Raw genomic sequence first — 12,744 nt, 5'->3', positions numbered from 1 at the left:
TCAAAGTTCAGAATTGGACAATGTGCAATTTTTCCATATTTATACTTTGAACCATGATTGCAGCTCAAGTGGAAGGGCCAAAAGAGTCCATGTGTTTAACATGTCATTTTCTTGATGTGGCAAGTTTCAAATCAATAACTTTCTGCCATGTGGCAAAAAGTGATTTCCCTATTCCCTTTTCTTTATTTCATTAGAGGGAAAATAAGGAATAACTTCTGTTTATTCTAAACTGGTTCAGGCAGAGGTACAGCAGGTGGAGAGTCCGTGGGTGGGTTGCTGTCGGATGAAAGGTCTCTACGCACCCAGTTTTTCAACCCGCTGTTGACCCGACTGGTTGAACCACTTGAACTGTTATCTGGTTAAGACTCTGGGTCCGGTTTTAGTAAAAGCTGGTGGGCAGTCAAAAACTGTCTTATCGAACGGTTGGACTGTTGACCCATTCAATCCGGTGACTGGTTTATGGGTTATACATTACATGTGTATGCAAACTTCGAAAGGCCATAACTTTGCACTCTAATGTTCAATTGAGGTGTTTTTTTAGTTTGAATAACTTTTTGAGATCAATGTGCATGGCGTCTTGTCCCGCTATTTTTGCCAAAAAATAAAACATTTTTTTCCTCAAATTGCAATTTTTAATATTTTTATAAATAAAAATTATAATTTAAAATAGAATTAAAAAGAATAAATTAAATATAAAATAATGCATATATTACATATAGAACATAATTATATAATTATTGATAAAATAAACGTTGATACATACCTCTACACACACAAATATATATATATATATATATAACCTATTTGATCTGAACAGTCAAACCGGTGATCAATGACCCGAAAGCAAAAACTATTTGGCCTCTGGTCAGTTTTTAAAACACTGTACACACCACATCAACTTTCTTCACGGGTAAAAAGGGAGAAGGGAGACCATCATGTGGATCCATGGGCACTAGGAATTTTGGTTCATGGACAAATCAAGAGTATGCCAATTTGGTTAATTTGGATGGTTAAAAGAAGAAACTCTAAAGCAGCAGAATCTGAATATCCTCTATCCATGTATCTCCTTAACTACATCTTATTCTTTCTCCATATCATTTTAAAAAGAACAAGACAAAATAAACAAAAGAATTCTTCCCTTGTGCTTATGAAAAGCTTGACCAAAATGCAGCCTATTTATTACTTCATATAAAATTGTGAAGATCCAAACTCAACCTAACAACAAAAGGTGAAAATAAATGATATATTCTAGGTATATAATGGGGGATTTGTAGTTGTGGCCCACAATCCATCTGAGGTCAAAAGTGTTTTGGGGACATAATGATCCAAATGAATTGTCCTAACTGGTGAACCAAATATGACCAAATATATAAGTGATTCATGAAGCCTTGTGAAGGCCAGGGCTAACTCAATAAAATAAACAGAAACTAGTTGATACCAAGTTCTTGCTTTTTCTCCTTTCTTTTCCTTTTCTTTTCTTTTATTGCTTAGACAAACTTAATGGTGGGGTGGGGTGGATGAAAGCAGCATTAGTTCTAGGAAGTACAGCTGGCTCCTTAAAGCCATTGTCTGGCTTGATCATAAGAAACCTTTACATCATGGGTTCTAAATAGGGTTGCAATTGGGGCACCTGATTTGAAGAATTGGTAAAATCTCAGGCTGATAAATATGAAAATGCAGGTTTGAGTCTGAGAGCGGCCACTTTATGTTAACAAAAATGGCAAAAGGTTAAGACCATACCCAATCTACCCCTCCCAAAACCTTACATAGTTAATTGAGACTAACATTGGGTAATGACACAGGAATGGGCTTGGATGCCCATTCAAGTTGCAACCCTACTCCTAAAGAAAATGAAATATAACCCCAACATCCCTGTTAGAGAGACTCAGAAAAATGTTAAATGAAAAATGTAAATGACCAAAATACCATCAACCTGCAAATGAATTACTCACTAAACCTAGCAAAATGTATGAGAATGGGCGTTCCTCATGATATTTGCAACCACATAATTGACTATATTCAATGTTTAGATTCTAACTTTAGCATAGCTGGATCAATGTGCTTCTTTGCTCTCTTATTGTATAATTATTTATGGAAAAGTACGGACAGGTCCAATGTAGATTTCTGATTTCCACTGCAGAGATATAAACATTTAAAATGGAAACAACCCACACTCCATGCATCAATTCCCGCCCGTGAATTGGCATCAATTCCAAGATGACACCTACCCCAACAGTGTTTTGAATCTACAAATTCTGACCCTGGGCTGAATCATCATTCTCCCAATTATTTATGGCATTGGGTCAACTAAGCATCAAAACTTAGACCCAATGGTTCCAATTGCATGACCCTACAAATTGAGGGTCGACAATCCTACTTACAGAACCATTTTTTCAGGAGAGAGAAAGATTGGTGAGCATGGTTAGGGTTTTCTTCTTTTTCTTTTATTTTATTTTTTTTTTTGTTACTAGATGAAATGATGTCAAAAAGACCGGATTCAGTCCTCACAAAACCATCTTCACACCATGCTCACAGCCTTTTGCAGCCGTGTATCAAGAACATCTCCATATTTATATACTTTTATTCATGAGGAGATATTCCCAATGCATAGCTGCAAGTGGTACTGAACATGGTGTAAGAACTATTTTGTGAAGACTGAATCCGATTTCAATGTCAAGTGGGTCAAAGCCATTTTTGTCATTTGAAAATCATTTCTAGATCAAGTACACTACTTCTATCATGAGACTAGAGGTAACCAGATTTTCTTTTTTTTTTTTACTTGTTGGGTAAATTGCTGAAACCTCCCATGTAATTTCTAGCAGTTGTGATTTAGTACCTTTATTTATGCTAATAGCATTATCCTCCCCTTAACTTTTTGACATTGTTGCATCTGCATCCCCTCCATTAACTCAATGTAAGAATGTTAAACCAAAATTGCTGATGTCTTCATCTCAACATCTTAAATGTCAAGATTGCCCTTATATGAAAACATGTGGTTTTACACTGACCAAAATACCCTAAAAAGAGTTATCTATACCATGCTTGAATAGTGGGTTAGAACCCACCTTGACCCGAACCCACCTCAACCCACCTACTTTGATCCGTATATCCACCACACTGAATATTTTTTTCAAAACTCAAAAAAAATGTAGGGATAAAAATTCAACAAACTATATAGAATTTGTAGAAAAAAAAACACAAATTTTATAGTCAATGTAATAGCAAAGGGCAAATTTAGAAGCCAACTTACCATTTAAAAGGTCAAAGTTAGATATTTTGGTAATTTTGCCTACCTATATCAGCTCAAAATAATGGAAGGGTGTAAATGCAACAATGTCAGAAAGTTCAAGGAAGGACAATGCTATTACCATAAAGTAGAGTACTAAACCGCAACTGTTAGAAGGGGAGGTTTCAGCAATTTACCCTTTCTCTTTTGGCCGGTAGGGTAGACAGATATTATGAGTGAAACCAGGGAAAATTTTAGGGATCATGCTGGGTTTGTGATCAGGGATGGTGAAACTAAGGGCATGTTCGTTTCCTCTTAACTCTTATCTCTTAAGAGGAATCTTCTAAATTTAAGAGAAAAATGGTTGTTCATTTCCTCTTATTTCTTATTTCTTAAAGTGCAATCATACAACTTTTTGTTTTCCAATGATACCCCCAAAAAGACAAACAAAACTCTCATATGTGAGGTCAAAATGGATATTTGATAATTTTCAGAATTCAGAACAAAATTCTTTGCATTCAAAGTTCAGAGGAAAGAAAAGCTCACCAATACCAATATACCTCTTAATGTAATTATTGCACTTTCAGATGTTAGACTTCAGAGAAAACGAACAAGCCCTAATGGTTGATGGTGCAGTGGGCAATGTCAAGTTGGTTGTCACGGAGTGACAGAATGGGGTACTTGGCTAGAGGTTTTCTTGATGTTTCTTGAGGCTTCTAGCCAATTCTATGGGTATTTTGGCTGTTTTGGAGCATTCTGGGGTGTTATGGAGTGTTCTCCATGTGTCTAGAAGGGTCTAGATGTTGGTGGAACTCTCTAGAACCTTGTGGAACAATCCGGGTTTGTGTGGAACAACCTAGAGGGGTTAGGAGTAATCTAGACTTTCTCTAGAATGTTCTAGAGGTGCTTCTAGATGATGCCAATTGTACATAGTTCTAGAGGATTCCTGGAGGGGATTAGTGTATAAATAGGGGTCCCCTCCTTCATTTGCAAAAGGCTTCCAAGTTGTAGAAGACATCAAAGTTGTAAGCTTTATTCTAGTGCAATACAATCTCTTCCTCTTACATTACTTGGTGTGCTCTTGTGTGCCTTGGTGAGTGTCCTTAACACTTAAGCAACCTAGCAAGAAGGGTCTTGGGCATGCAGTTTGGCTGACTTGCTTAGAGAGCCAAGTGAGTGCCACACGACTTAGTCAACGAGAGCAGTCGGGTCGTGACAAATGGTATCAGAGCAACTTTGCTAGGAGCGCGTGGGAGCTTGTGCTTGGACATGATGTCGAACGAACTCGAAAATAGCAAGACACACGAACAGGAGAAGGACCGCTCCAAGAAAACACGGGAAGCGTCAAGGAACGTCCTTGCTGCCTTCAAGGCCAGGATGGTGAGGTTGGAGCTTGCCATGGGAGACATGCAAGACAAGTTCACAGACATGGGCAGCCGAGTTGATGGCCTGGAGGCAGGCTGGTGGAGCTCAAGGTAACCATGGGAGAGGTCGTGGATCTTGCCTGGCATGGAGAAGACAAGGAACGGGAAGGGTTGGAAGCCAAGTTGATGGGAAAACTAGCCAAGGTCCAAGCTAATGTGGATGAGCTGAAGGCAGACATGGTGCTATGCAAGAAGCTGTTAGCAAGGGAAGAGGTGGGGACTCTACGGGACGTGCCAAAGGTAAGGGCACCTGAGCCACCTCGCTTCAATGGTACCAAGGATGCACGGGCGATGGACAACTTCCTACGGCACATGGAGTAGTACTTTGAAGCCATGTACATAAGGGATGAGTAGGCCAAGGTACGTGTTGCCACTAGGTACTTGACCGACACAGTTGTCTTATGGTGGAGGCGGCACTATGCAGACATGGAGAAGGGGCAATGTCACATTGACACTTGGGATGAGTTTAAGTGGGACATCAAGCGCCAATTCTATCCGGAGAATGTAGAGTACTTGGCACGGCACAACTTGAGGAAGTTGAAGTATACTGGGTCGATTAAGGACTATGTATAGGAGTTCTCCACACTCATACTTGAGATACCCGACATGGCTGATAAGGAGTTGATGTTCAACTTCATGGATGGACTCCAGTCGTGGGCAGAAATGGAGCTGCAATGCAAGGGCGTGCAAGGCCGAGGCAGAGAAGTTGGGGGAAAGCAACATGGGTAGCTCAATGGAGCCCAAGTCTGCAAGGGGTGGCCATAGCGTAGGTGGGGGAGATCACCACAACCACGGGGACGATCGGGGCATGTAGAGTGTTTATCAGGGCAAGGGGGCCTGGACCAAAACTCGGGACGACAAGACCAATCAGCCAAAGTCAGGGGACAAGGGCAAGGAAAAGCTGAGTTGCTTCATTTGTGAAGGGGACCACTATGCTCGTGACTGTCCACAGCGAAGGGCACTTAGTGCACTAGTGGCACAGATGGGGCAGCAGGAGATGGCCATGGGGAGGCCAAGATTGGGTCAATGCAATTACTTTGTAGTGTTAAGAAGCTGGAGGGGCCAGCTAAGAGAGCAGCAAGAGCACGGCCGAGTCAAGGTTGATGTGTGTTGAAATGTTGATCAATGGTGAGGAGACCTAGGCCATGATCGACATAGGGGCGATTCACAACTTTGTCTCAACTAGGGAGGCAAAGCGCTTGGACTTAAAAGTCACAAAGGGCACGGGCATGATCAAGGCAGTTGACTCCCAAGCACGTGAGATCAAGGGCGTTGCTCAAGGGGTGAGCATTCAGCTAGGGAGCTGGAAAGGTACCATAGATGTGACTATGGTGCCAATGGATGACTACCAAATGATATTAGGTATGGACTTCTGCGGGCTATGCCCATACCTTATGCGCGGGTGTTGTGCATCATGGAGGCAGGGGCCTCATGCATGGTCCCTTTTGTGGATGGGACATGCGCAACAATGAAGAAGTTATCAACCCTACAACTAGGCATGGGGCAAGGCCATGGGGGCCAATCTAGTCTAGGGGTGGACAAACAACCAAGGGAGGCACAACACGACAAGCAGGTTCAAGGCGAGGACAAAGTCGTGTATGCAGGAACAAGCCAAGGCAAGGGCCAGACAACTGATCAAGATTGGAACAAATGGGCGGCTATAGCAACTATGAAGGCCATGTATCCAAAGGGTAGGGAACCTAAGGAGATTACAATCAAGACCATGACTACTTTTTCTGGGATAACTCCATGGATGGAGTACGAAGTCAAGTGGAAGGGGTTGTCAGCATCAGAAGCATCGTAAGTACGAGCAGACAAGTTGATTGTAACCGGCCATGAAGACTTGATCAGGCAATGGGAAGCACAAGCCAACTGAGTGCAATGAGGGCGTTGCACAATCAGGTGGGGGAAAATGTCACGGAGTGGCAGAATGGGGTACTTGGCTAGAGGTTTTCTTGATGTTTCTTGAGGCTTCTAGCCAATTCTATGGGTATTTTGGCTGTTTTGGAGCATTCTGGGGTGTTATGGAGTGTTCTCCATGTGTCTAGAAGGGTCTAGATGTTGGTGGAACTCTCTAGAACCTTGTGGAACAATCCGGGTTTGTGTGGAACAACCTAGAGGGGTTAGGAGTAATCTAGACTTCCTCTAGAATGTTCTTGTATCATATGGAGAAGGCACCCCCTAGAAGAATGTAGAAGGTAGAATGTTCTAGATGTGCTTTTAGATGATACCAATTGTACATAGTTCTAGAGGATTCCTGGAAGGGATTAGTGTATAAATAGGGGTCCCCTCCTTCATTTGCAAAAGGCTTCCAAGTTGTAGAAGACACCAAAGTTGTAAGTTTTATTCTAGTGCAATACAATCTCTTCCTCTTACATTACTTGGTGTGCTCTTGTGTGCCTTGGTGAGTGTCTTTAGCACTTAAACAACCTAGAAAGAAGGGTCTTGGACGTGCAGTTTGGCTAACTTGCTTGGAGGGCCAAGTGAGTGTCACATGACTTAGCCAACGGGAGCAGTCAGGTCGTGACATGGTGTTGGCTTTGTGATTAGGGATCATGTTGGGTCTCTCTCTTTTAGTCATGTCGCTCCTCTTGATAAAGGGGAGGCCATTGAGGCAGAAGTAGGGGTGTTAATGGAATGGGTTTGGATTGAACCCTTTTTGAACCAGTTGGATGGACCAATAAGACATATTGAATTGAACTAGCTCGAACTTAATGGCCGAAAGTATCTATTAGATTGGATTGGATCTAGTCCATCCATATTGAAATTTTACTAGTATCAAATTGAGTCAATAGCCATTTCATTGACACACCTCTTAAGAGTAGGGGTGTCAGTGGACCAAGTTTGGGTTGGATGCAATCTGAACTAAAACCAATTTGAACAAGTTGAATGGTCCAATAAGATATTGAATTGAAAATCCAAAATATTCAACGGATTGGATTGGACCTAGTCCATCTATAATGGACGCATATTGGACTGGATTGGTTTGGACAAATATTCGGTCCATTGACAGCCCTAAGCGGAAGCTAGCTCTTTGTGGGAAGGTCTGCAGTTTGTATCAAACCTTGGTCTCTCTCCTATTGTCATTGAAGGCGATTCTCTAACTATGATCTCACTCTTGTTGAACAACATTGTTCCACCACGACGTATTTCTACACTCATTGCAGATTATGGGAGTACTCTACGTAGCCTTTCATCTCATATTATTACTCATGTATACTGTATAAAGTGAATATTTGCCTTGAATTGATTATAAGTCATAAAAGTTAAAATCCAAATACATCATATATAGATAATACTTTCAGAGTATTTTACTTAGCCCTTCATCTCACACTGTTATTCATGTTAAAAATGGAACAAATAAAGGGATGTTCCACAATATGGTTGATTTTGTTTTTGAAAACAAAAATAATTGCCACATCAGCAAAACTGTTTTTATTTTCAAAAGCAAAACCAACCATGTTATAGAACACCCCCTAAGCAGCTCACTATTTAACCAAATATGCTCTATCATGTAATCGTCCTTCTACCTGGTCTGCTCCTCCTCTTTTTATTGTTAATCTATGTATGAATGATGATGAATGAATCAGCGAGCCTTCGAAAAAACATTATAAAATTTAATTTAGTCATCTCCTAACCAAAACATCAATATTCAAAGGCCATTTAACAGTAGCTGAAGTGGCCAAGTTGAATGATTTATTGTTTTGTCTTATATTAATTAATTAAGATGATGTTTGGCATCGATGGCATGTCAAAAAACAACAATTTTTTGTTATTTTTCAAAATTCTCAGGAATCATCAATGCTAAACATCTCCTAAGTTTTTAAGGCTGCATTTGGCATTCCTTATTTTAAGGATTTGTCTCTTTTTGCTGTTAAAATGCCTGAATTTTTAACTAAAAAAGGAGATAAAATCCTTAAAATAAAGAATGCCAAATACAGCAAAGATTATTGACTGATTGAATGTACATCTGAATAATTTATTATTCAGACTAAATATTTTGAGGACCTAGCAAGGCATGGACAGCAATGCCCATCTTTTTAGTTTTCTTGCCATTATTTGCTTGGCCGACCTTGGCATTGAGCAAATGCTCTGAGCAAATGAAGACCCCATGTTCACTTTTGAAAAGCCCATATGGATTTGTAGCCCCTCTTTTTCTCTTTTTGCTCCAAGTGCTTTCTAGGTGTAATGTTGATGCAACATCATTTACTGTTGGGCCACAGCCATTCATTTGTTATGGGCCCCACCTTGAGATGTGATTGCATCAGACAAGCATTCAAGCCAAGAGCTCAAGGCCCATGTCTTCTGATGAACCTTTATGAATTGACCTTATCATGGGCTCAATAATATGACCTGTTCTTGTCCAAACCTATCTACTTTGTATACAAATGGTTGCTTTCTAATTAATGTGGAGAGAATGAAATTGAAGAGACCCAAACCTCCTCAACCACCAAACCACTATCTCTTTCAAAGCTTCAACTCTTGTAGTGTGTATATGTGTCTGTGTTTGGGTGTAAAGGAATTTTGTTAATGGTTTTTTATGACTTTAGGGATGTCAGTGGGTTGGGTTAAGTGCTAAACAACCCACACTGATCCAACCGTCCCTATTGGGTTAGGGTCATGTCAGTTTCAAATGGGTTTCAGGTTGATATGAATCCGTGATAATTCAATTATTGATATTGTGGCATTGAAATACATACATACATATATACACATATAAAATATCATTCAAATTCGACTCATTTAAGGGTGCAACTTACGCAGACCCAAGTTGAGGTTTTGTTAAATTATGAATGGTCCCCAGTGCAGTACTGTAAAATGTTCAACTTGAGAACCCGAATTGCACCCCTAGTTTAGGTGGTCCTTCCTTTCATGGCGAAGACATTATGCTACCAGACTGCAATAAAAACTTAAAATACCTAACATGGTAAAGAACCCACCTTGACTCTCACTTAGATGGTAAGAGGCCTATGTTTCTAGTGAGCTCAGTCGGGTAAGGATGGTTTCGAGTTTCGACTAACATGGCAGAGGCTCAATTTTACCATGCCAATCTCTTAGAAGAGCCTGGATCTCCTGAAAGTAAAAACTCTAAGAACACGGCATCACATGAAAAATATCTCATGTACATGTATATTAAATTCATGAGGATGTTCTGTTAAAATGTTAAGTAGGAGCTGGTGTCAAACTGTTATATGCTTAGCATTGTTTTGTTGATGACCAAGATTTGGTTTTCCATTTTTTTTACCAATCATTGCTTATAGGCTTTTTGGGTGGGCCCTAAGGATGACAATTTTCTCTGTCCCCAACTCCCTATTAGGTACCTGACCTCCCCAATCCAATCAAATTGAGGATGGGAAGTTTGGTCCCCGCCCTCTTGCCAATCCTAATAGACCCCCACCTTGTACTCAGATCTGCTACCCACAAGAACACCATTCATGCCTACCCACAAGACACCACAGAGCCATACACTGGGACCATCTCTCCCATACTTGTATGTTGTAGTTCATGAGGAGATATTCCCAATGTGCGGTATAATGTTATGTGGGTAGATACGGGTAGTGTCATTGCGGATGGCAAATCGGGATGTGTGCATAAACCCTTTCAAATGGTCACTTCGATATGACACGCCCGAGATAGTAACGTGTAGAAAGCATATAAACAATGTTTGGCAAAAAAATACAGAAGGTTTATAAGCAATGTTTGGTAAGAAAATGCGAAAGCCAAATTAGTTGTTCAAAAGCAGCCATGACAACGCCAGGACTACAAGGTGAAGGAAACGAAAATGATTTGAGGATTGATAGGAAATGGTTTCAAGGATGAAACCAAATTAACCAATCCCAATGATATGGAAATTATTTCCTGTTCAACTCATTCAAATAAAAGAAAAAGTGAAGATATAAATAAAAAATTAATTGAAGTGGTTCTAAATTATCTTTTAAAGCTATTTTACATCAAAATAAATTCAAAACTCAACTTACCAACACAAAAGCTTTCAACAATTTATATTAATGTGGGTCTACATCCCTTAAACATTCAAATCCAATCAAAGGTAGTTATTTGTCACATCAAAACGAGATCGGCTTCAGTCAGTGTCCAAACAGCCTTTTGAAATCTTACATTAGAAATATCTTTCCCTAAAATAAGTATAGAAATATTTCTAATGCAAAACTATAAAGCCAAACTCCATCAAAACAGTTAAAATCTCCCAACTCCCATTATTTGCAGCATTGATGTTAACCAATGTTGATCAATATACACCGATACTCAATATTTTGAGCTCTTTAGGCCCAGTTTGGAAATATATATATGTACACACAAATATCTAGCAAAGCCTTGTATTTTATATTTCTAAACCTGCATTTGCATTGTATATATGTTTTTTTTTTTTTGTAATCTTTTCAAATTGGGCCAATTAGCTTGAAAAGAGCACAAATATAAATATATATAGTAAAAAATGCATGCAAAGAACAAGTTTGTGCATTGTATAATCACTTGTACATGTACAGTTTTACTCCTTCCAAACGGAACCCAATTTGCATACAAATTTTTACTGAGCCTTATGGAAGGAGTAATATACATATTTGTATTTGCACACTTCCCAAACGGAACCCAATTGGTTACACAAGACGCTACCTACGATTGTAGCATGAGTGATTTGGGAACTTCAAAGGTGATTAGGCCGAGGGTCTCACTTATAATGCAAAAAAGACGTCAGAATCTCGAGGTGTGATCTCAAGGGTGAGGGTTCCCATGGTTAAATTAGCCAAGGCAATGAAAAAGTGAAATGCCAAGGTGAAACAAGAGCAAAAGTAAGGGTCTATTTGTTTATTGAGAAAGGGATGAGAAAATGGAATATTTTCGAATGATTCTCCTTTCGTGTGTTTGTTTGATGGTAAATAGTGTTTTGAGATGAGAAACGAAAAGGAGCGGGATCTCAAAATGAAGTGAGCGGGATCACACCAAAACAGTGCAACCTCGGTGGGAAAAGAAAAAACTAAGAAAATTGGGTAGGCTTTGTCAGAGCAAAAAGTCAATAGGGAACTTCTTCCCCATTTGGACCCCAAAGACAGAGAGAGGAATTTTTTGGCTTCGCCTATTCATCATCATTCTCCCTTGCTCGAAAACCAGGAGCGGCGGCTACCTCACACCGGCTACACCCCCCACTCTTCTTCTCGTAATGTGACGAGGAAGAAGTCTTCAAAGTTATTGTTCATCGGCATCTTCCTCTCGACTATAGCGAACCAAAGCGGTGCAATTGAAACAGCCACCGCCGCTACAACTTCTAGTAGCAGCGGTAATTTCTTTGCTTCGACATCCTCCCTCTTCCTCTCCCTTTTCCTCTCTTTCTATCCCATTCCACCCTTACTTCTTGCCATCGAATGGTTGTTGGACACCTTCCCCAACAAAAATAGAGCAGCGGCAGTGGCCATTGTCCTAGTAGTGAATTCCAAGCGTCTCCGAAAGACTCCCCATCTAAGAGCTCATTGGGTCTTCCCTGATTTCAGATCATACCCCCGATAGTCTCTATGTTCGACGGTGAATAAACAACAATGTTTGCTTTCTAATGCATTTTCCCTTGCAACGAATCGAGAAGAAACTGAGAGGGTGAAAGAGAAAGGGGTGGAAGATGAAGGGGTAGCCGACGCCCGTTGCTAGTTCACCGCCTCTATCGAGAGCTCCAAGATGATGAACAGTTCGGAGAGGGGAGACAATACGTCGGAGCGGGAGAAGGTTACCAAGCTGAGAAATTCCACCGTCGACTCGTCGTGTCCAGACGAGGAAGATAAACAGTGCCAACCTCCTCAGGTTTCGGTTGGAAGAAAGAGAAGATGAGTCTCTTCTCTATTCGGACGAAGGGGAGAGTGAAGAGAGAGAGGAGAAGGGGTTGTCGTAAATTACATGCATTTTTATATTTGAGCATGATTTTTCTCATATAAATTTTCTTGCAAAACAAACACTGGAAAGTGGATTTTCTCACAAATTTTTTTTCAGCAAACAAACACATTATAACTAACTAAGAAAATAATTTTTCCTCTTCACCAACCTTTCTCAGCCCAATTTTCCCAATAATCAAACAGACCCTAAGGCAATGTT

This window comes from Nelumbo nucifera, chromosome 7 (assembly GCF_055504915.1).
Source record: "Nelumbo nucifera cultivar China Antique chromosome 7, China Antique-T2T, whole genome shotgun sequence".
Classification (NCBI taxonomy): domain Eukaryota; kingdom Viridiplantae; phylum Streptophyta; class Magnoliopsida; order Proteales; family Nelumbonaceae; genus Nelumbo; species Nelumbo nucifera.
Note: the sequence above shows the minus strand (reverse complement) of the source record.